Source organism: Sapajus apella, unplaced genomic scaffold (genome assembly GCF_009761245.1).
Source record: "Sapajus apella isolate SASKATOON/1434 unplaced genomic scaffold, GSC_monkey_1.0 scaffold69, whole genome shotgun sequence".
Lineage (NCBI taxonomy): Eukaryota > Metazoa > Chordata > Mammalia > Primates > Cebidae > Sapajus > Sapajus apella.
The window spans coordinates 8,239,822-8,264,846 of NW_022437009.1; the positions used below are offsets into that span (position 1 = coordinate 8,239,822).

Genomic DNA, 25,025 nt, shown 5'->3' on the forward strand with positions numbered 1-25,025 from the left:
AAAGAAAGAAAGAAAGAAAGAAAGAAAGAAAGAAAGAAAGAAAGAAAAGAAAGAAAGAGAGAAAGAAAGAAAGGAGAAAAAAGAAGGAAGGAAGGAAAAAGAAAGAAAGAGAAAGAAAGCTAGAAAAATAATGAACCTAAAACTGCTCTTAAAAAATAATCTGCTAAAAAATTAAAACTAAAAACTAAAACTGTGAAAAATATTTTATTTGAAAATTAATCTGCACCCACAAAAAGAAAAATTTTCTCAATTGAAAACATAAATGTGTTTGGCCAGGCATGGTGGCTCACACCTGTAATCCCAGCAATTTGGGAAGCCAAGGTGGGCAGACCACTTGAGCCCAGGAGTTCAAGACCAGCCTAGGCAACATGGTGAAACCCCATCTCTTCAAAAAAATGCAAAATTAGCTGGGTGTGATGGCGCATGCCTGTAGTCTGAGCTACTCAGAAAGCTGAGGCAGATGGATCCGTTGAACCCAGGAGGTAGAGACTGCAGTGAGCCATGATCATACCACTGCACTCCAGCCTGGGCAACAGAGTAAGACCTTGTCACAAAAATAAATAAACGAAACATAAATGTCTTTTAGAAACCCCCAAACAAAAAAAATCCAATGCTGTTTTGAACAGTAGCAACAAAACTGGAATGGGTTGGAGTTGCTAGAATCTCTACGATGAAGCATTCCTTTTCAGAGACATCATTTCTGTGTCTTTTGAAGATAATAATTTACACCAACACAAAAAACTTCCCAGGGTCTTGACCCTTATTAGCACATATGGGCCATATTCTGGTGGGACAGTCCCTGATGAGATCCACTGTGATGAGTGCTGGCTCACTCCCTGTGTAGCCCTGACCCCTTTGGGAATCATTTTAATGTAACCAGCAACCAGCTCTCTCTCCTTATCCCTTCCTTTTTGTAAAGGTCCTCAAAAAGTAAAATGATTTATCAGTGCCTACCTCCTTCTGTATTTTTTTTTTCGTTTTTTTTTTTTTTCTTTACCCAAGAGGTGCTAAAGGAATGTAGTTTGGCTTCAGTCACCAAAGGCAAGATCTGTGGCCATTCTGTGAACTACTGTGTTAGGAAGTTACCGTGTGATTAAATAAGACTATGTGTGAAAGCAAGTAGCAGTATATCTGGCATGCGGTGGCTATTCAATAACTATTAATAATAAGGAACTTGGTGAATATAATAGCTTAAAGTCACAGCATGGCTCACCCACCTCTATTTGATAGTGGGGTCTTAGCATTCAGCACCATGGCCAAGGACACTTTCAGGACAGGATGAAGATTGGGTTATTGAATGTCTGGCTGTTCCTAGAACGTGCCCGCTGCCCACCCCTCCATGCCATATCTGTTTCCTGTTTCCTGTGTCTTGCTTGTGCCTCCTCATACGTGAGCATTATCTCTGTTGCTCTGTGACCATATTTGCCTCCTTCTATGTCTTTCTTTCCCTTCTCTTCTCCCCAACCCTAACACACACACACACAAACACGCACACTGTTCTCTTACTCCTTGGGAAATCTTTGTCCTTTCCTCCTTCTGTGCCCATCTGAGGCCAAGGCTGGGGACTGAAGTGAGGCCATCTGAAGGGCATAGTTTGGGAAACTGCTTGACCTTGCTGAGTCAGGAGTTCCTCCTTCTATGCCTTCTATGGTCCCAGGAACTGTCCTTAGTGGAGCAAAAGTGCAGCAGCAGCAGCAAGGGATGATTGGGGTCTGGAGCAGATGGGGACATTCAGGCAAATAGTTTCAAGCTACATGAAAGAAAGGCTGCAAGCAAGGAAGTCCTTTATTTGCTCATCTGTGTTAATGGCACGTCAGTCCTTAAAAAGCCAGATAAATGGAACTCAGCATAATTATCAAGAATTACATTTTACTGATATACAAAAAAAAAAAAAAGAGAGAGAGAGAAATGAATGAATTTGCAAGTCGTTCGCATCAAAGTAGGTTCTTACAGAAGGGAAATTCTTACCTGAGGTTTCCCTGGGAACCCTCCCCTAGAGCTGAATGCTGAGGCTGCCCCACCAACAGTAATCTTGGGAGTACCCTCTGCTGTTCCCCCAGAGCTGGTTCTTGGGGCCTGATGAATGTGCTGTTTCCCAGCTCTTATCAGTCAGTGCCACGTGGGACTGAGAGAAGAATGTGTGTCCTTCTCTTCTTCCCCATCCTGCCTTCCACACGCCCACCCCTCCAACACATCTAGCCCCACACCAGCCACCCTCAATATGACCAAAATGGAAATTGTGATCATTATGTAAACCCCTGCTCCTCCTCCTCTGCTCCCCATATCAAAGCTGCCCCCATTCATCTCATCACCCAAGGCAGGCTCCCAGTCAGCCCAGACTCCATTCTTTCCTCCCCACCTCACTCCTCATTTCAATCATCATCAAGTCTAGCCTCCCCTCTTCCTCAGTATCTCTCAGACCAGCCTCCTGCTTTGTATTCCCACTGCTACTTTTTAGTTAACACCCCTCATCCTTTCTCCCCTGGATTACTCAGTTGTCTTTCAGCTGGTCTCCCTGCATCCTGCTGCATTTGCCTTCTAGTCCAACCTCTGTTTTTTTTAAATTTCTAAAACACAATTTAATTCTGTTGCTACCCTGCTTAAAATCCTTTAAGTGCCTCCCCATTTTATGCAGGATCAAGTTTAAACTCTTCATCATGAGCCACCAGAGCCTCCCTGAGTCCCCTGTGACCTCCTGCCTCTCCAACTTCATCGCCCTCTGATTGCCCTTGCAACTCTGCCAGAGCAAATCAGTGACTATTTTCAAAAGCACAACATTATTGAATGCCTCTGTGTGTTTGCATGTGCTGTTACTTAGAATACCTTTTCTCCCTCGTCTTCCCAGGAGACTCCCATTCATTCTTCAAGACTCAGATAGTGTCTCTTCCTTGGTGAGGGCTTCCTGCTTCCCATAGCTTTCCTTTGCAACCCCACCTTAATGATTGATTTAAATTTTCATCTCTACCATGAAAAACATAGGCTGGTTTTTCTTTTCTGATTCCCAGACAATAGGATAGTCAGTCTCTGACATATAGTTGGTGAAAAAGAAATATTTGATGAAAGAATGAACTTGTAATTAGGCAGACTGGGTGACTTTGAACATGTCACACGACCTTTCTGAGACTTAATTTATTTGTCTAAAAATCAGGATAATAATGCCTGCCTTGCAGGTTTGTTGCATAGATTTAAGGAAATAAAATACGTGAGGCACCTAGCCCTGCCCAGCCCATTGTATCAATTCAATGAATATATTTTCCTTGTCTTCTCTCCTTCTTCTTGTTGCTATAATTAACCCACTTTCTATTCTAATCAAAATGGGCAAAAGCAGAAAGAGAAATCTCCAATGTCCAGTGCCAAGGCGCCTAGATGGAAACGGCCACCTATTGCCCATCTGGTAGGAACAAAGTGTCCTCACACCTCAACCTCTCACATCACCCAAGATCAACCAGTCCCTGGTGAGTATTTAGTGAAGGTTAACTAAGGTCTGGCAACAGTTAGGTGTGCAGACTGATCACATGCCAGACGCTGTTCCACATGCTTTACCTATAATAGCTGATTCCGTTTCACAACAACCCTGGGAGGGTAAACTGTCATTGTCCCTACTCTACAGAGGAGGAAACTGAGGTAAGGGAGGTTAAGATCATACAACTAGTAAGTAGTAGAGTAAGGATTGAATCCAAATAACATTGCATCAGAGACTACATTTTGAACTCCTACACAGTTCTTTCCTACGCTGATTAAGGATATTGTGAAAACTAGGTAATAACCACAGATCCACAAAAGAGCAGATCCCTTGCTTTCTGAGATTTGACAATACAATTTACAGACTCGCCATATTAGAATTAAGGGTATACACCAGTGGTCCCATTGCCTCCTTTACAGTTTTTCATTGCAAAACTTATTCTGCAGTGAAAGAGTTGAGGGCATTTGCATTCGGCCCATGGCCATTCACTTTGTTTTTGTAAAGTTCTATTGAAACACGGCTATATATCCATTTATTTTTGCATGTCTGTGGCTGCCCTGGCACTGCAGTGGCGAGCTAAGTAGCTGTGACAGAGGCCTATGGCCTGCAAGCCTGAGATGTGTACTAGTTCGCCCTTTTTGGCAAAAGTTTGCCAACCCCTTCAGTTAATACTATACTTTCAGCCCACGCTTTCTTGTCAAAGCAGGCTGAGAAAATCTCAATGGCCCCAGATCTCAGTTTGGGCAGAGTCTCTAGGGGCTGCTCCCTTCCCAGCCAGCAGCCATTGCCCTGCACTATAAAATCCCTTATTCCTATAGGCCATAAGAAAATGCATCATCTCCTTCAGGGAGTCTGTTTAGCCCAGGGTGGGAGCAGGCAGCAGCTGCAGTTTGTGAGGCAGTAGCTCTGTGGATGATGTGGGGTTGGATTCCTTCTTCTTCTTTGGGGGTGCCTCACATAACTTGAGCCACAGGAGCCCAAATAAAGTGGCTGAGCAGTACAGTCAAGACAAATTTCCTGACCCCACAGAGGCTGCTGGAGGCGGTCCACTGATGGATGGCATGAGGAAAAATTTCTCAGTTGCCGTCTAATCTGTGCCTGGGAAATAAATTGCTCTTGTCACTGGTGTCTGCCCTGGCCCTGCAGGCCCCTCTTCCCTGCAGAGCCCTCCCTGCATCTCTGCCCCTGCTCTGCCAGCCTGGAAACGCTGCCTCAGGGAGCGGGGAAAGAGAGGGACAGGGAGATAGGAGAGGGCGACATGCTCCGTTCCCCTGCCAGTGACCCCCTCCTGCCACCCGCTTCCCTCCATAAACACAGGAACAAGGTCCTGCAGTGGACCTGGGACAGGTCTTATGATCCCAGTTTTCTTATCTGCAAAATGAAAAGCCTTTTAAAGTGATTTCAAAAGCCTTGTCATTCTAAGTTCCTGAGACTAGGCTGGGTGAGGGAAAGGAAGGGAATTTACACAGTTGAAGTTTGGAAGGATCCCTAAATCTACACATAAAGTACGTCCATGTGCCTAAATCTCCCAGCCTGAAATTACATCACATCTTTGTTGGAAGCCAGGGTATAAACTCAGGTTATTATAAGTCATCCAGGGGTCCTCATCTGAGCAGAGCCTCTCCCGGAAAACTTTTCCTTGTTTTAAAGGAAGCCCCTCATCCTACTGCTCCCTATGCCATCTACCTCTCTCTCTACCCCTGCTTCCTCCTTTCTGCCCTTTCGATTTTGAAAACGCAGCATCAACTAGTCACTACCTAAGAGCTAGTGGGATGACCCCACGAGGCCCTTTGGAAATGGGAGACGGTGAGAGGGGCTCTGCCAGACAGCTCCTGCTTGAAAGGGGACTTCCCTTGGGACCCACAGGAGGACTTCCTTGCTGGGGGCTAAATTTTCACTGAGGTGTCCCATCAATAATCCAATAAGACAGGGACAGATGCTGGCTAAGACTTGGGCTCTACGCTTTTTGTCTCTAGATGGAAGAACCCACATTAGCTGACATCCAACATCTGGCCAACCCGGGAGGACTAAATGGAGGAGGTGGTGTTTTAGTAGCCACCTGAATGAGAGAGGAGAGCTCACTTGTCATGGGCAAGGACAGACAGCACAGGGGTCACCTCCCTGCTGAGGCGGATGTAATCACAGGCTCATCCTGGGAACTAAACTGGATCTGTCACTACGATTTCACAGCTGCAGCTCAAGGATAGATAGGGCTGAGGAGGGAGGTTGGGAGCGTGGGTCATGCATTAGCAGCATGGATAGATAGGGCTAAATCCCACGTGAAAGCTGGGTGGGGAAGACCGAGAAGCTGTAACCATGCTCCAAATCCTCTCCTGAACACCTCACCCAGGGGCCTGGATCCACAACGTTGGTCTTCTAACCTAGCTAGAGCTGTCAGCAGCCCAGTTTTTGTTAGCCACCTAACAACTATTTATCAAGCACCTCAGCTGTAAGAAGCAAGTCAAACAGATCTGAGGACAAATCCCAGCTTCTGCGTTTATTAGTTGTGTGGCCAAGGTTAAACTGCTTATTCCTTCTGAGCCGTATTTCCGTATCTGCTAAATGGGATTAACAGTAGCTACTTCTTTGGGGTTTTGCTTGGCTTAAATGAGATAATGTGTGCAACTTACCTTTTAGAGCACCGACACTAAGTACATGCTCAATAAACTAATTTATTCACCACATATTTTGAAGTGCCTGCCGTAACTATTGTTGGTATTACCTAAGACGGTGGAGCTTGTGTCAACTTCAGCTGTAGTTATATCAGAATAGCACCCATGAAGTTATGTCTTCAGGATTGTCCCTGATTGTCTTTAGGGCCGTTTCCTGGAGAATGCAGAAGGTTCCTTTCCAAAAAGGGTTAAGGGTCATGGAAAGGCTCTTCCACACCTCTTTTCACCCTGGCATGGTCAGTAGGGTGCAGGAGACAGGGGCTCCAAACTCTCGTCTCATCAGAGTACCCACCTCCTTGGGCTATTGTGAGGAATAAATGACTTTATGCGTGTAAAACACTTAGGACAGTGGTTGCCACATGATGCAAGCTTGACTGATATTCATTTTCATTGCCATAGTAGGGCTCAGCTTTCATGGAGACTAAGGGCATGTGGTGGGAGGAACTTCCATCTCTCCATGTCCACTGAGGAGTGAAGTTGCAGCATGTAAGATGTAGGGTAGGCACAAGGGAATACTTCTGAGCTGTATCCTAGACATTCTGCTTACTGTGGCTTCTGGAAAGAAGACTCAAACAATGCCTAGAGGTGAAAGAAGGCAAATATTTCCAAGCAAATTCCTGCCAGTAGTGACTCCCTTTGCCTGCAGGGCCCCAGCATCCTTCAGGGTCTCTTCAGTGGTTCTAGCTGGGCTCAGGGAACTTGCAGGGCCTTGCAGAGTCATCCCATCCAATCTCCCCTTTCCCTCAATGCCAGTCCCAGCCCTTCCCTGGCTCACTGAGGTCGCTTCTCTTCTCAGAGGACGTAGTGCTGAGACTAAGATGGCCCAAAGAGCTTCTCTGTGCACTCGGGGGGCCTTGGGGGAAGAGGAACTTCAAACTGGTCAGTATAGCAACTCCCAGCCAGTGGCTTCCCAGCAGGAGCCTGACACATAGCATCAGCTCATCAGGACCTTGTAGGTCATGCTAGGGAGTTTCAATCTTCTGAAAGCAGCGGGAACCGAGAAACGTTTTTAAATAGGAGACAGACATGTTCAAATTTGCTTCTTTGAAAGGTCACTCTGGCTGCTGTGTGGAGAAAAACACTGGACATGAGTAGGATGGAGGAAGGGAGACCAGTGAGAGGGCTATTGCGCTGCTGGTCCCAGAAGGTCCCAAATGACAAGGTGACATTTGAGCAAAGATCTGAATAAAGTTAACCAAGTGTTTATGCCAGGCAGAGAGGAGGATAAGTGCAAAGGCCCTGAGGCAGGAGTGTCCTCGTTTGATTCAGGACCAGCCCGGGGGTGGGGGAGTGTCTAGATCGGAACTGTCCAAGGGAAAAGAGTAGGCATTGAGGTTAGAGAGGCAATGGGGAACCAGATCACAGGGGGCCTTGTAGTAGAGTGACCAACCGCTCCAGTGTGTCTGGGACTGGGGGGTGTCCTGGGATGGGGGACTTTCAGTGCTAAAACTGACCTGTGGGTAGCAGAACTGACCTATCCATCAGGCACAGAAAACACTGTGCTTAGGGCCCACAATACTTTTAGGGCCCATGACAATGTTTTCCTTTTCATTTTTTTTTTTTTCAATCAGAAGAAAAAAATCACCATGATAAGAATGAATTTAGCCTGGATTAGATTTGTCTTCATTCCAATGCTATTTAAAAGTCTAATTTTAACAAGTTTTTATGGAGAAATGGGACCATAAAGGAAAAGATCCACAAAAATCATAATGCAGTCCCCAAAACCCTGATGCAAAATCACCCTGTGTCATAGGCCTTTGCAGGGACTTTGGCTCAGAGTTTTTTTTTATTTTTTGAAACAGAGTCTCACTTTGTCACCCAGGCTGGAGTCCAATGGCATGATCTCGGCTCACTGCAACATTAGCCTCCTGGGTTCAAGCGATTCTCCTGCCTCAGTCTCCTGAGTAGCTGGGATTATAGGAGCTCGCCACTACATCCAGCTAATTTTTTGTATTTTTAGTAGAGACGGGGTTTTACTATGTTGGCCAGGCTGGTCTTGAACTCCAGACCTCATGATCCGCCCACCTTGGTCTCCCAAAGTGCTGGGATTACAGGCATGAGCCACCACGCCTGGCCTTATTCACCTTTTGCAGAGGCGAGAACTAGAGACTTTGAAGGGTTAAAGTAAGGCAGTCCCTGAGAGATGTTTGTGGGTTGGCCCAGGAAAATGGCAAGGAAGAAGGGATTTGATGGAGTTAAACAAATTCTAATAGTGGGATTGACAAGACTGGATGCTTGTGGCCATGTGTGCCTTGGGTTGGGGAATGGGCAAGAAGGAGGCCTACATGACTCAGTTCACTAACCTGGGCAGCCACATGTTTGAAGGTGCCTTTTGCTGAGATGTGGAACCAGCAGCCGACAACCTACAGCAAGTCACGTAACCCTTCAAGTGTCAGTTTCCTGTCCCAATGGGGGACTGCAGACCATCTCACAGCACTATTGCGAGAATGATAAAAACTTTTAATAACTCACGTAAATGCGCCTGGTACACAGTAGGTGCTCATAAACACGAGTTGAACCTTTCTGAAGGTCCGGTATCATTCATTTGCAAAAAAAAATGAAATTCATGTATTACTAAGGTTAAATGTGCTATTAAGAAACATTCTATAAGATGGAGAGTCAAGGAGGGGGCTCTTTAGAAGGATCAGAAGAAGCCTCCCAGAGGTAGCACTTGTGGACCAGTGAGTTCACCTGGCACTGCGAAGGACCTTCCACTGAGAAAGGGGGCGAGCCTAGGAGTACTCTGGGTACCCCTAACAGGAACAGAGAGGAGAAGGCAGCTGGAGTCTCCCGGAGGCCTGGGCCAAGTGGTTGTCAGAGGCATAGATTTGCTAAGGAGGCAACAATCACCACACTGTTCTTCCTACTGAGGTTTGCCAGCACCCCCCGTAAGCGATGGGTATTTACTTCTCCCGGCTGTACTGCGTATGCTGGCAAAAGGAGCCTCCGGAGCTCAGCCAGGAGAGGAGGAGGACAACACTCGCTCCGTCAGCCCACAGGAACACTTTGTCCCCGTCCCCACTACCTGGGTCAGCAAAGCCAGCCCCATGCCCTCAGTGTGCAGAAGCAGAGCGGTGCAGACGCCTCCGTCCTCCTCGGCACGCGCTGTGACCCCACGCCCAGGGCTGCACCTTCTCTCACGGGCTGAGAGGCCCAAGACATCTGTAACACTGGGATGATGGTCCCAGAAACCATACAGGGCTGCTGTGAGGCTTACCCAAAGTAACACATATGAAAAGTGCTTTGTAAACCGTAAGGCGTTTTACGGATGTTCACTTACGATTTGTAAACAAATCAATCAGAAGGTGCATGATGAGTGCCCCAGAACTGGGTGGAGGCAGAGAAGGTTAGAGGAGGAGGAGTGGCCGCAAAGTACCCGCAGGGACTGTGTCCAACACAGAAAGACAGTGTGTCAAAGGTACATGAATAAACATGAGACTCCTAACTGCTTTAATTGTACACCAGTTAACAAGGTAGACAGGCAGCTGCTGGTTTCTCCTAGGCAGGAGAGGACCGCCCCCTCTTCCTGCCCTGCTTAGCTGCTTGCCCAGAGGACAGCGGACAGGATCTCACAGGGCAGGTCCCTCTCCCTGGGTCCCCCTCCCTCCTCCATCCCGTCTGGCCCACAGCTCCTTTGCACACCTTGACACCCAGCAGTGTAAGTCAATGGGGGCTTGGAACCAGTGCTCATAAGTAAGCTCTGCCAGATGCTGGGCAGGTCAGTGCTGGCCAGCAGTCACCCTTGGCAGGTGGGGGCCTCTTGGTGCTGACCCCAAGCTGGACACAGGCTCGGGATCCACCATGTGCAAGGGGGTTCTGGCCTGAGGGAGACTGAGAGACAGCAGGCAGGAAGCCCGGGATCGGAGGGGAGGCGGGGCCTACCAGGCAACCACCAGCTGCCGTTCTAGATTCAGGCCGTGCTTACTGTACATCTACTAAGTGCCCTGCACACAGCACACTGAGGATAACACACATGTGTTATCCTCTTCGATGCTCACAGTCGCCCTGTGTGTAATTAGCAATGCTGCTATAGGGAGAAGAGCAGGGACTTAGGGTCACACACGGTTCAAGGTCTCAAGCCTTCCCAGACCAAATTGTGGGTTGTTTTCTGAAACTTCTGAAAACATCTCCCCACCCCACATCTGTGCCCTTACCGAAGCTACCCTGGACAGCAAAAACACCCCTGCTATACTCCCTCTTCTCCCCGCTGAGAGGCAGGTGCAGAGTGCAGAGGCAGTCCCTTGGGTATTTGTCAGAGAGGGTCTCTGTCCAGGTCTGCTCGCCAACCTTCTTCATCCTGGCTTCTGGCTGGGTTTGGCCAGTGGGAGTCTCAGCAAGAGCCTGGAGGGAGGAAAGAGGGTGAGGTTGGAGTACTCCTTTGGCTGCCTGCTGGTAGGTCATCTGGAAGTGGCTCTGCCCCGTAGCTGAAGGCCATAGCTCCTCTCGAGGGGACCCTTTCTATGATCCTCTTCTCCGAAGCTGGGGTCCACTCCCGCCCCTCATTCTGTTAGCCTAGATGGTGGCAGCACCGCTTTATTTGCCTGGTGAGTGGAGCCATCCCTTGTGGTTTCTGTAGACCCTGCCTGCATCTCTGAATGCAGCCCCTTTATAAACCTTCTCCCATACCCTAATTTGGGTGTGCCACCTGCCTGGCATGGAGGGGTGCTGTAGGAGGTTATGGTAAAGGTCTAAGGTGACATATACGGTCCTCCTAGACCCATATAGAGAACAGGATGCTGATTCTGACCCATGCCACTAGGATATGTGCCCCAAAGCTTTCCAAATTTCAGCAGCTTGGCAGAAGATCCAGCAGCCTCCTTACGCTATTGGAAGATCCCCTCCACAGCCTTCTCAGGCCAGGCTGGTATACGGTCATTAGCATAAGACAAAGACTTGGCTCAAGGAGGACCATCAAGATGTAACCAAGGTGTGAAAAGTAATTACAAGCTGGTGATCAGAGTCACCTGGGGTTGCACTTGCTGGAACGTACCTCCTTGACCTTGGAAGATGAGGGGTGAAGGGGAGGAGTTAGCTTGTGGATAATGGACACTGGGAACTCATACTCAGGAGGAAGACGGGTAGGCTTGCCCCTATGGGGTGAATATATGGCACTGGGGAAGGGAATATATGGGACTGGAGACTGCCCAACTGGACATTCTGGGGCACTGCAGAATTGAGAAGCAGCCCAGGTCTTGGAGCTCCAGAACACGAAGCAGGGGGGCCCCATCTCTAGTTGTGAGGTTTCAGTCTGGGCTTGACCTCAGCGTAACCTCCCCCATGGGCCTGAGGATCTCAGTTGCCCACAGTGAACCCCAGGGCTGGCGAGAGCAGCTGGGCAGACCAGGATGGAGACGGGGCAGAGTCAGGTGAGCCCTAACGCTGCAGGACTGATGAAGCCACAGAGTGGCCGGCACCGTACTCTGTCTGTGACATGATGCCAGGGATGTAGAAGGTCCCCAAGAAGAGTGAGTGAGAGGGTCCAGGCGCTTTGAAGTTCACTAATGGCACTGACTAGACAGTGAGGCCTTGTTTCACCCATTTTCAAAGAGTAGCCCGGCTCCAGGAGGCCAGGAGGCCCCAGCTCAGCAGCTAACCAGCTGGGTAACACAGGCAGTGCTTTTGGTAGCTCGAGGCCTTAGTCCCCTGATCTCTCAAACAGAGGAGACACCCATCCTAAGACTGATGGATGAAACCATTTGCAAATGTGGGAGGTATTTTAATAGCAGCAACTAAGAGCAGGATGTGTGTGTTACAAAAAAACACTTTGTAGCGTCATCCTTTTGCAGCCACTCCTCAGAGAACCAGCCTCTGCCCAGTGGCAAGGGTCAGTGTGTCACCTGACGGCTGCCTTTCCTTGCCCCTCTGATCCCTCCCCTGGACAACCAACCCACCTCCTTCAGGTCTTCACTTCTGCCTCTGTTTCTGCCTCTGAGCTCCCCAAAATCCCTATCCAGGCCAAGCCCCTGTAGCCGCAGCAGAGGAAGAGAGATGGTTGTAGTCCGAGGGGTCTTCCTCATGCTTCCATCTTCGCAGAGTGCCTGGAAAATACACCCCCCAGCTTGGGTGCCAGATTTCATGAATTAAAACACAGGACAACGAAAGTTTTTAGTTTAAGTGTGTTCCAAATATTACATTATCTGAAATTCATAGTTAACTGGACATCCTATATTTTATCTGGCATTCCTAAACCCCAGTCAAGAAGGTTTCCAGATAGAGTCTGCTGCCAGGTGCTGCTTTGGTGAGCGGCCATGCTCTGAGTAGTATAGCATCCTTAGCTAAGACCCTCTGTGGGCAACAGGCCGTTTTTTAGAGCAGGAACATCAGGGGTCCCATGTTCCGACAGGCCTTCTGTACCGTTTCAGACTCAAAAAACCTTCACACAATAAGCCACTCAGCAGATATCTAGCAAACATCTGTCTTACATGAACCACTGTCCTGAGCACTGGAGCTATTCTGGTAAAGAGAGAAACAGTGTCATCTCTCATCACAATCGTGTTTGGAGCAAGTACCAAATGCCAAGCTCTGTGTGATGCATTTGAGAGGCCATTTCATGAAATCCTCACAAAAACCCAGGAAGATGGTTTTTTACAGATGAGAAAACAGGTTTACTGAGGTTAATTGTTTATTCATTCAACAAACCGTTATTGAGGACCTACCAGATGCTGGGCATCGTCCTTGGTGCTGTGAAGACAGCAATGAACCAAGCAGATGAACCCCACTGCCCGCATGCAGCTTAGGATCTAGTAGGGAACATGGGTGGGGAGACAGGAATGAGAAAAGAAAGCATCGTGTACTGTGTGTGAAAAGGTAATGAGTATTGCCAGCAACACAAAGCAAAGAATGAGGCTATGGAGTGCCCAGGTGGGCATTGTAATTCAAATTAGGGTGATCAGGGGAGGCCCCCTGACGAGGTGACATTTGAGCAAAAATGTGAAGGAAGTGAGGGGAGGTGGGGAGAAGCAGAGGAGATTCCCCTCAGGTAGCTCTTGAAGGTCCGCCGCCTGCTTACTGCTTTCACACACAGGATTTCATTTAATCCACACACCAGAACGACCCTGAAGGTTCGTTTTATTATCACACTTTCCCAGGGAGGGGAGATAAAAATGACTCAAAAAAGATGAAATGACGTGCCTGAAGTTCTGATGCTGGAAATTCCAGCTCAGTTGGTCCATTTCCCAGTCCACCAAGCACAATGGGAAGCGGGCGGTTCACCCTGCCTGTGCAGCCTTGCACAACCCACTTAATTTTCTAAACCTTAATTTTCCCAACCTGGAAAGTGGGGTTAGTATCATTACCTATCTCACAGCAGCATTGCTGTGAAGATCAGCAGGTAATTCCTGTAAAGTGCCAGGCTCCCTGCATGCGTGCTGTTACTATGACTCTAAGAATAATGCTCTATTCATTGCATCACCCTGGAGGACCAGAGTTAAACACTGTGGTGCTCAGGACTTGGGGAGGGAAAGGATGCTGTGGGAGAGCAGGGGACAGGGAAGTGGAGGGAGCACAGGCAGAGTGGAGGTGGAAGAAAACCACCACTAAGCAAGCCCACCTGCGTGAGAGTGGATGAGTAAATGTCGCTTAAACCTAAGAGGCACGACTCAGTGATTGTAATTACACTGGTTTGAGGTTATGACTTCAGTAATTTTATCTTTCTTTTGGAGGTGCTGGCTCATTTTTTATGCATGCACGGGAACTGATTGCATCCCGGAGAACGCTCTCCGCCTGTTGGTCTGGAGGTGCACCGCCATATGCTTGGCGTATGCGTAATTAACCCAGTGCAGCTGCACTCCCTCTGTCTGGATTATGGATTCGATTTCAGTTTCACTCTCAGGCAAGAGGCCCACAATCCCTATTTATTAAAATGATTACCCCTTAAAAGAAGGTGCTGGAGACAGAGCCCAGCACGAGGCTGGAAGCCGTCTGTGCCAGGCTTACGTAGATGACGCCTGTTGCCAGTATGCACAGCTCAGGCTCGGTCTCTGCCAGCCCACGGAAAGGACTCCCTGCCTGCTGGGCACATTGCTGAGCAGGCCCCACAGAGGGCTGAGGGCTGCAGGCTGCCTTGAAGGCATCCAGAATTTCGTGTCACTGGACTTGCTTTGCTTTTCCAGCCCCCACTCCATCTTCTCCCTGCCAGCCTTCCTCCAAACCATGACAGCCACTGACCACTCAGACTTTCCAGAAGAGTGCTTTCAGCACCCGGAATAGGGACTTAGACCTAGTAGCCACCTGATTAATATTGAGCAAGGCAAGTGACCAGGATGAGAAGAGGACCAAGAAAAGCTCCATTCATCTCTAGGGGAGAAACCTGAGCCTGTGACCCACATATATTGCCACCTCCACAAACAGCCGATTATCCAGACAGTGGCAGCTGGAGAGATTGATGGGTCAGGTATTCCTGGGAGCTTAGAGGCAGGGGCAAGAGGAGGATATAGGGAGCCAAACCAAGTTGCTGGCTGTCGTGGTAAACATCCCTCGCACCTTACTGGCCTCAGCAGGTGGGCAGTGGCTCTGATGAGGCTCTCCTGGAGAATGCAGAGCCATTCCGGGGTCCCTGTTGAGCTGTGAGCCACGGTTTGTTCCATAGCCACGGCCCCTCATGCTGGTGATTCACCTCACACACAGGCACTGAGCGTTCACATGGTGCCAGACTCCCTGCTAGGTGCTGGGTTGGGGAATACAAGGAAGAATGAGGAACAGGCTTGGTCCCCGAGGAGCTCGTGTTTAGTGAGGGAGACAGATACGTAAACAAACGGTTGCAATACGACGGGATAAAGACTGTAATGCAGGCGTGTTTACAGAGGTTTGAACACTGAATTTGCCAGGAGGAGTTGTGATGAGATTGTTGAGATTTTCATTGTGTAAAGATGCGTTTGGGGGCAGAATGGAGGCAGTGACATTTCATTTAATCCACGGAGGTATGTGAGCTGGGTTAAGCTTTATGCTGGCTTTTAGAAGACGAACAGTCCTTAGACTCAAGGAACCTTCATTCTACAGGGGAAGATTCACCCTGTACTCATGTACTCAGCAAGCATTTATCAAGCACCTATAACGTGTTAGATGATAGGAAGGTACTTAGACACAGTTACTGCCCTGATCTAGAGGGAAGACAGCAAAATTCATTATAAGAAGGGCCTTTTAAAGGTACAGAGAGAAAGAAACAATTACTTATGTGGAGTGGATAAAATAGCAGCTCCAGGAAGACTTCCTAGGAGTGGTTAGGTCCAAGATGGGTTCTGAAGGGTAATTAGGAGTTGTCAGATAAAAAGTAGCAGGGGTGGGGGTTATTAGGTCAGTGGGAATGAGTCTACGGATATTATAAGGACTTAAACAGCTGGACAATATAGGAGCTCAACAATAACATGGATGAGAGATGCACAAGGCATCCAACACAGGGGAAACCTAAGCACCAAAGTCCTGTTATGGAGAATAAACCCCACCCAGGGTGTCTCTGCATGTGAGGGACATGCTCAGTTCAGTCTTTGCAGCTGTGGTTTGTGCCCTATGTGTCTGTGTCATGTGGGTGGTTGAACATGCGGCCAGCCTTCTTCTGCCTCCACCAATGTCACTGATCACTCTCCCAGTCCCTAGCTGAGAATGCTCAAAGGCCACTCCCTGGGCTTGTGAGTTGAAGACAAACAGGAAGAGGTCCTGGTGCAGTGGCCCCCGGTGGCCGGTGGCTGAACCAGCCATGTCAGAGTCCCCTGCGGGGTGTCTTCACACACAACTCTGTGCCTCTGTTCTGGAGGTCCCGTTCAGTGTGCCAGGCTGTGGCCCAGGGTTCATACATTTTAAGCTCCCAGAGTGATTGTGATGAGACCCCTTCATCAAATGTCTCTAGGTTGTTCACAAGGAAAGGAGAGTCCGCTGTGGGGACATTCCAAGGGGAAGGAGACCTATGGGTCAGCTGTGAGGGGTCCCCAGATGGTGCTGTGGCCTCCAAGGATTCCCGAGGGGGTAGAAGCTCAGGAGCTGTGTCCCCAAGCACACTGGGGTGGGGGTGCTGTCTGTCAGGTTTAGTCACTGATGATGATGCTATTCTTAGCACTCAGGCAATTTGGGCTTCTCTAATCAGGGAGCAGGGAACAGGCCAGCTGAGGGTGCCAGAGATTTGAAATTCTATGCAGGGCCTGTTAGGACTAGACCAGGAAAAATGACATTCTTGGGCAGGGGTGGGTTAGAGGAGAATCAGACATTCTCCAGCTCTGCAGAGAAAAGGACAAAGTTAAAGGTGGTAAGATGCAGCAGGAAGGAGCACGGTGAGATGTCTGATGAGTTATGGGCTCTCTGGTGGGTTACCTAGGCAAAAAGGCTCCCTCCTCTGCTCTCAGAAAGTTGAGAGCTGAATCAGGCAGGGAGATCCAATGGAAGAAATGGAGGGCCCACGAGGAGGAGGCTGGGTCTCAGATCCAGAATCCTATAACAGGCGGGTTAGAGCACCATACAGGAAGTCACGTCCCAAAAAGAATGCATAAAGGGATCAGAAAAGGAGCCGAGTCACAGAGGAAATCAGTGCCAGCAGGGGACAGGGCCACGGAGCTCTGAGAACAGATAAGCAAAAAGCCACTGGGTTGAGCCAGGCCTGGACAAGCTAACTGGCATCTTTGTGTGAATTAGAAAAGGTGCTTCCCTCCACCCCCACAGATACAGCCATGCAGATTTCAGCCCCTTCTCAGCCAAACCTTCGCAGTTGTACATGGTGGTCTTGAAGCAGGCTGCTACCTGGACTCCTCGGCTTCCCCCTGTCTGGAAGTGGGACTGTAGCTCCTGCAATGGCACTACCCACAGGGGTGGGGAGCATTGGGCCAGGCCCGAAGCCACAGGTGTTCCTTTCACAGAGGTGGGGTTCCTTGAGTCCTTGGGAGCAGGAGACACACCCCAGCGGGGCAGAGAGGAAGACGGGCTAGGGTGAGTGGGGAACCTGAGCCTGATCCCCTGGGCTCAGCCCCTCCTTGCTGCTTCCCAGAGGCTGAGTGCTGTTTCCGGGTACTGTGGCACAGCAGGTGGCTGACCAGGTCACAGCCTCTGTCTTCTGCTCACCAGGGGAAGGGGAAATAAGAGTCTAGAGTCACTGAGGAGTTTTTGGTGGTATTGTAGCACCGCCTACTTTGGGTGGCTTGCCGTGTCTAGACAGTGTTCAGGCCCAATCAATACTACAGCAGTCTCGGGGCCGCCTGCACCTGGCTGGGAATAGAAAACAAGCGGAGCACAAGAGAGCTGCCCAACCCTCCCACGCCTGTGCCTTGAGGAGGAGGGAGCCACGGGGAGCTGCTGGGGATGAGGAGAGGAATCCGAGAGGTGGAAAGGAGAGGGCGGGGCAGGAGAGAACTGGGAGACCAGCCTAGAGACTGGAAGAGCGGGGAAAAGAGAAGAGCAGGGAGGAGAGTTGCTGCCAGCCTGTGCGGAGGAGGCAGCCAGCGCTTCCTGTGGACAGCGCATCCCGCGTCCCTGCCATCATTCTGCTCTGTGCCCACCTCATGTCATCTCCATGCCCTACAACATTGGGTCTTACTATCCACGTCTTAAAGGCAAGAATGGAAGCTTGAAGAGGTGAAACAATTCTCCCAAGGTCTGAGAGCCAAGAAGAGGCATAGCCAGGACTTCTGCCGGTGGGCCAGCCCCAGGGGCCAAGCCCTGTGCCACCTGTACCCGAGCCTGCGTGGCTGAGTGAGTGCAGCTCTCCTGGGCTGTGCAGTGCCTGGGGAATGGAGTCCATGGTGTCTGAGGCCTTCTTGTTTGTAGCTATATAGACAGATAACCGAGAGTCACTTCAGGGTGATCAGCACCCGGGGAGGGGGACAGGAAAAAAGTCATCAGGAAAGCAGCGGTTAGTCCCAAAGCCCTCGCTATGTGACATTTCCATTGGACTTTCTGGAATTCAGAAAATGGCCTGTAGACACCCACCCACAGCCACACACCTCTGGAGGCCCTGGGTCAGGAACCCAGTACTCTACAGGGCAGACTACACAGACATGAGCTCTGATCTCAAGTGCTGGGTCTCAGACAGCCTTTGTCATTCCCAGGACCCAGCTCCCTTCCTGGTGACTGCCATCCCTTAGTATCAGGGATTTCTAGGGGATGGAGTGGCTGAGGAGTGGGCTGTGAGCGAGCTTTGTATATGCCCCAGTCTGTCAGCTCCCTCAGTGCCTGGGACACACAGGTGCTCAGGAAACACAGGCAAGGTCTCAAGAAGGGGAGGTGGCAGCAGGGGAGCTGCTTAGTCCTGCCTCCACTGCACAGTGGCCTGAAGAGGAGCCATGGGAGAGGGGAGGCCTGGGCAGGTGCTGTCACGGGAGCACAGTGGGGGCTGTGTGATTCCAGCAACAGCAGCAGCATCTCTGTCCACCTGGGCCGAATGACGCGCGCTTCTCCCTGCTGAACTTTTCCTCCGACTTTCCCCTTCGCCATCCTGGGATGCTGCCTGCAGTTCCAGGGCTCCCTGCCCTGCCGGAGGGAAGCTAGAGCACTATGTTCCCGCCATCCACCCTCCCCAGCTGCTGCGAACAATTAAGCCCAGGACAACCATTACCTCATGCTGAAGGGCCTGTATTGATTAAGGATAATTATATTTACTCTTTAGCAGTGCGAGACCTGGTAGGAATATTTTTTGTTAATTTGCTGCTGCTTGCCCTCAGGAATGGGACTGACACGCCAGCCCCACGTAGATCTCGCCTGCACACATGCACGCAGGCACACACGGCTTCACTGCTGCTGAATTACTGTAAATGCTCATCTAAGGCCTGTGGCATCCTGGGCTGCCCTTCCTGAAGTGTTTATTCCAGAAAATAACATGAGAATGGTTGAAGGAGGTTTATTTTCCTTCGGCCGTTTTTATCTCGGGTAAGAGGCTGGGCCAGCCCAGGTTGCCGCAGAGCACACATGCACACACACACACACTCACACACTCACACGCTTTTCCTCCCTCTCTCCTCCTCGATCAATATATTTTTTTCAACCTAAATTCTGGGAGGAACGGTGATACAGAGATGTCTCCTTGGCCTATCTCTGTGATATGAAAACCCCGATCCTGGGGGAAGGAAGACGGGTCTGCTGCCCCTCCTTTGCCTGGTAGGGAGCATCTTCCACCTCTCAGTTCCTCTGGCCCATTTGCCCTGCCTCCCTGACGGCACTCCTCATCATCGGGTTTTATTTGGCCAGGCATGAGCATGCCCGGCCCTGTTTGTAGGTCGTAAGTGCCTGGAGTCATGTACCACGACTGGGCCGGGCGCTGGGCTTGGGCTAAGAATAGGGAAGCAAAAGGTGCCGTCTCTGCCCACGGGTGGCTTACAGTCCAGTGAGGGAGAGCCAGTAGGAGAACACAGGTACCACCGTGCTGTGGGTCACAGGGCCTACGTTCCATCCTGAATCCAGCACTGCTCAGGGTTCATTCTCTAAGACTCAGTTTCCACCATTGTCAAATGGAGATGACAGCCCCTGCTTCACAAAACTGTTGTGACAAGCAGTACATGAGGTCATGTCTGCGAGGTGCTGGCAATGCCTGGCACATAGCACGTGCTCAGTAAAAGGTCATTGTGAGTGCTCAGTAAAAGCTGACCGTGTCCCAGGCAGATGTCCTATAGACTGTCCCATACAATCCTCATGAGAACCTTATGAGGAAGGGAAAGCATGCAGAGGGGAAGTGTCTTAATCTGGGTAGGGAGGAAGCCGAGATTCAGCCCCAGGCTGTCTGGCTCCATGGTCCATAGGCTCACCCACTGTGCTGTTCTGTCCTGTACCCACCCCAGGTAACACTGGCTGCCATTCTTCTATCAGCAGCAGCAGCAGAGAGTGTCATGGGTGTACAGAGGAAAAGGATCTTACATAACCTGGGGAAAGTAACATCAGGGAAGCCTTCTGAAAGAGGATAAATGGGCTTTTTCTGGCAGAGGGAACTGTGTGTTCAGAGGCCCAGAAGTGAAAGAACACAGAGTGTTTGGAGAACAGCAAATATTTCAGTATACGTGGATGATAGTTAGGGTGGCCATGTTTGCGTGGGACTGTCCTGGTTTACACTTACTGACCAAGCTTAATTATAAATAGTCCCTCATTTACTCTCAGACAGTCCCAGTTAGCATGATGAATTATATGGTCACCACAATGCTAGTGTGCTGATAGGTAACAGGGAAAGGCAAAGAGCAGGGCCAGAGCAGTAGGAAAACAGAGCTTTGCTAACCCACTGAGGCCTCTGATTGTATCCAGAAGGATATGGGGACTATGGGGACTCACTGAGGAATGGATTCTAGAGAGATAAGGCTGAAGCCAATCAGACCTTTAGGATGCGGTGGTGCAGGGGAACGGCAATGTTGAAGGCATTATTCAGGAAGGAGAATTCACAGGCTTCTGTTACCAAGAGGCGGGAGTGGGGGATTGTAGGTAAGAAAGAGCATGAAGTCTAGCACCAGGCTCTCTAGGTCCAAATCCCAGGCCGGCCACTTACTAGTTCTGTGCCCTTGAGTAAGTTATTTAATCTCTCTGTGTCTCACTCTCTTTGTCTATGAATAAGATATAATAATAGAAGCATCTCACAGGGCTGTGGTGAGCATTCCATAGAGTTAATATAAGACAGTTGGAACCACACATAGCACACAGCAACAGGTGAGGGATGACTCCTTGGTCTCTGGCTTAAATAACTGGAATGGAAGCTTGAGAACAGGAGGAGACCCCAGGGCAGCGGGGGTGGGAGGGTGATGGGGAGAGACAGTAAAGCCACATTTGGGGTATGCTGGATTTGAGGTGGCAGAAGTGAGTGGAGCTACTGGATGGGTAGCTAGACACGCCAACTCTGGCATCCAAGGAAGATCCGAGTTAAGCTTCCAGTCTTGACATCATCTGCATGTCGCTGGGACGGATGGAGTAGGGGGACAGAACACCCTGGGGAGCCTTTAAGTTGCGGGTGGAGGAGCCTATGAGAAATTTGAGGGGTGTTCAGAAAGGCAGGAGAAAAACCAGGAAAGAATTGTTTCCCAGAAGCCAGGAGAATTGAATTGCAACAAGGGAGGGGGGCAGTTTTCAAGCCTCAGATGCTGCAGAGAGAATGGAAAAAACTTTGCACCCACTGGATTTAACTGCAGAGGCAATCAGTGACCTTGGTGAGCATGTTTCGCTGTAGACAGCAGGGCTTACCGTGTGAATGGAAAGTGAGGACGCTGAGAGAATGCACATGGACTGCACTGAAGAACCAGGGCTATGAAGGAAAGCGAGCAATAACAGCAGGACGCAGGGTCAAGAGAGGTGTATTTGTCTTGAAGGAGCACAAGCCTTGAGCTTGGAAGAGAGTAGCAGAGGCGGAGAGGTTGAAGATGATGTCCGATGAAGGCACAATTGATGGAACAAAGTCCTTAAGGAGGCAGGAGGGAACAGGATGCTGGGCGTGCCGGCAGAATTAGGTCTGACATGAGCAAGGCTGCCTTCTGCAGTGACATGGAGGGAGAGAGAAGGATACGAGGGAACACAGGTAACTGTGTGCTGTTACGTGGAGAGGCAGGTGGCCACCATCTTCTCTGGAACATCAGAGGCAAGATCTTCTGTCTCCAGTGAAGGGATGGGAGTGAGGAGGTTTGAGGAAAGGGATGAACATTTGTAAAAGCTGTGTGGAGGATGAAAACGGTGTTTCCAGGGGGTAGTCAGGGACCTGGGCAGACGGCGGTTGTTAGGATGGTCCACGTGGGTTCCGGGGCCAGCTAGGGTGGTGGCAGGGCTCAGGGTGGAGTGAGAGCAGATGTCAGGTTCTCAGTGACTAGAAAGCTGATCGATGGCAGAGACCAAAAAGAGGATAGAAGTAGAAGTGTATATGTAGCATTAAAGAAGCTGGATCCTTTAACAAATGGAAATAGGAGTAATAAAATGAATAATTCTGCAGTGGCATTGCTTATCAAAGAGGGGTCTCCCCGCCTCCTGGAAAAATGAGGTTCCATCCTAGAGAGGTCTTCAGGGACACAATGAACTTGAAGACAGAGCCTGTATCCAATTTGCCTTCATCTCATGTTCTTCCCCTCCAGCATTCCATGTGTCACAGGTGGTTTTAAAGCGTTGGGTGGCTGAGTGAGTGAGGGAGCGCCTTGCTCCCATCCTGAGAGACACATCCACGTGAACCTGCATTTCCTGCTCACACCTCAGCTCTTCCCGTCTCCAAGAGGTGCTCACCGAGCCTCTGCTCTGCTGTGTGCAGGCCACTTCTCTTCCAGGGCCATATGGGGAATTGGGAGGTGGAGAAAGGGGAAGAAGCCGTGTTTACTGTCACTCTCAGCATGAGCCAAAGTCCCAGAGAACCTAAACCTGCCCACCTATCCAGCTCCATTCCCAGACTCCATTTTATGCCAACCCATGATTGCCACATCGTCTGCCAGTACTTGGGTTTTTGGTATCTCTAGATAACACTGCGAAATGTCACCAAAGGAGCAGCAGTAACCTTGGGTTTTTGGTATCTCTAAATAACACTGCAAAATGTCGCCAAAGGAGCAGCAGTAACACCGTGTAAGGGGAAGCACAAGGTTCAAATGTGAGGAGCCTGTTTTTACAACGCTGGTTCAATTCTCTCCATGGGCTTATTTTGTCCTTATCACTCTCTTCTTCCCAGCCTGGTACCAATGCCTGCGTCAGAGAACCCTGAAATGCAGGGCAGAAGGCACTTCACTGACTCCTGGAGTCAAAACAAAGCAAGATGTCCACCCAGGCAAGGGGGACCCCTGCTCACTGATTCCCAGAAGCCACCCAGATGCCCACCAAAGGAGCAGAAACAGACAGGCTTTGTTTTTACCTCTTCTTGTGGGCCCGTGAGGCCCGCCCCACTTTCTGGAAACAGGGAGCTTGGGGCCCATACCATCTGGAGGGACTGGGCAGCCTTTGCCTTCCCTTGCCACTCATGGGGAAAAGCCAAGGCAATGCAGCCCTCCATGTAACACAGCTTCCAGAAAATCCACGTGGTAGGGCCTCCGGTGGGACTGGAGTCTGTCAGAACCACACTGGTCACTCTGTGCACAAGCCTCTGTCCCTTGCAGGAGTTCCAAGGGCCTTGCTATGGAAACAGCAAACTCTGGGAGCTGTTGTGACTCTCTCATCCCCTCCACAGATCCCAGCTAGCATTTTTCTGAGCTCAGCTTGAGCTCAGGTCTGGGAACAAATCTATAACTCAGAGGGCGAAAGACAATGAATGCGATGCAGAATCCCAGTTGAGCTCAATCCAGACAATGTAAGAATGAGCATCATTTATTCATTCATTCAGCTAAGGGTGGAACTCACGCCTGTAAAGATGCTAACCATGCCAAAAATAAACACAGCATAACCTTTGCCCTCAAGAGGCTGTCTATACTCATGTTCTCTGTCTCATAACTGATCGCAGAGACTGCCGGAATCCAAGGACCCAAAGCAGAGGAGGTGGGAGAGCTGGGATTTCTCCTTCCTGAACAGAACCCCTGAGTTTGTGGTACCCATCCCCAGCTTCCTCTCTTCTCTGACAGTGCCTCTTAGTTCATTCTATCTGCCACATGTTCTCAGCTCATATATGCAACTGAGTTGGAAAGGCACCTGCCATACAGAGACAGTCCTACAGATGGAGGTTGGGGCCACTCATGCTGGCAGAGTCACAGCATTAATTAGCTACTCCGTGGACCTCCTGTTGGTCACTGTCCAGAGTGAAAGCCTCCTTGGCATTGTTTTCCGCCCCTGCTCACTAGTCATCCAGGCCTCAGCTGAGATCCTTTTTCCAGTCCCCCCAGCCCTGCTGCATCTTTCCCAGCCTGGACATCTCTCAGTGGCATTTCCTCTCCGCCCAGAGCCTCACCAGACCCTTCCAGGGAGAGTGGTACTGCTTCCTCACTCTAGGACCCTGACATTCTTGGGGGTCCTTTCTGCCCTCATGACTGCTCCCCACAGAGACACTAAAATGGAACGACTGAGTTAAAGGGCAGGCAGCCATCTGGGCAGCGTGGCCCACTGGGTGGGGGGTGCACAGCTGGGGCCCATGTGGAGCCCCGCGCCAACCCACCCTCACCATCAGCCCTTCTGCCAGGAGTTCTGCGAGTCCCTGTCCCCTGTGCATGCCCTGTTTGTCAAGAGCAGTCCTGAATCCGAAACACCGGGGCCCCTTTCTAGTTGGCACTTGGGAACCACAATGCCCATATTGCCTCCCAGGTGCCCTGCTTTCCAGCTGTCTTTCCTCTCTCCAGGACATGTTTTTATGCTGCAGAGTCCCAGTGTGCCCTGGCCTAGCGGTAGAGTCTGAGAAGCAGAAATGGTTGGAAATGGCATATCTCAGTGAAGAGTCAGCCCCTGACCACCAGGCCTGTACTCCCAGGGCCCCTGGAGCGTGGCCTTCTGCCAACCTGACCATCCTTCTAAATTCTTTCTTCTCTCTTAAATAGCCCCAAACAAGCAGACACTGAAATGAGACATTAAAGTGAATGTAAACAGAGAGGGGAAATGCCTAGAAAAGGCCAAACACACTAAAGGAAGACGGGCCTGGTAGAGCAGGAGGAGCCAGGGAGCTCACATGCCTATGCCCCTGTGGTGGCCTCATTTTCTGCAACAGGCAATTTAGCTGCTTACAACTGCCTCATTTAACCTTCACATCAACCCCAAAAGATAAGTCGTATTATCCCTTGTTATATAAATGAAGACACCTCAGAGAATTTAACTTGCTCTAAGTTGCATGGAGACTAAATTGAGCATGCTGATTCTAGAGAAAGAAGAACTTTTCCAGAGGAGGGGCCCAGCAAGCCTCAGGAATCGGTAGGTGGAGAGTCAGGAATAATTCAGTTTTCTGATATTTACCTACTGAGAAAGAGAGCGGTGAGACAAATTCACGTAAGCTCCTTGGTCCGCCTGCCTGTTAGATGGAACTCAAGCCTGAAGTGTACAGCAGGGAAGAGAACTTCACAGGGAAAGAGAACCAC

The 25,025-nt window shown here is 50.0% G+C and overlaps 1 protein-coding gene and 1 long non-coding RNA gene across 4 annotated transcripts in view; one reads left to right on the forward strand and one right to left on the reverse strand.

Moving 5' to 3' along the window:
- The window catches only part of LOC116531104, a 15,621-nt gene extending 4,532 nt beyond the window's left edge, over positions 1 to 11,089 (reverse strand). Inside the window, exons 1-2 of the long non-coding RNA XR_004260276.1 lie at positions 11,006 to 11,089; positions 4,421 to 4,424 (exon numbers count right to left, since the gene is read on the reverse strand). This is a non-coding gene — a long non-coding RNA (uncharacterized LOC116531104). The remainder of the gene's footprint in view (positions 1 to 4,420; positions 4,425 to 11,005) is intronic.
- Positions 1 to 25,025, forward strand: part of KCND3 (potassium voltage-gated channel subfamily D member 3) — a 221,528-nt gene that overhangs the window by 125,689 nt on the left and 70,814 nt on the right. The window lies entirely within an intron of this gene.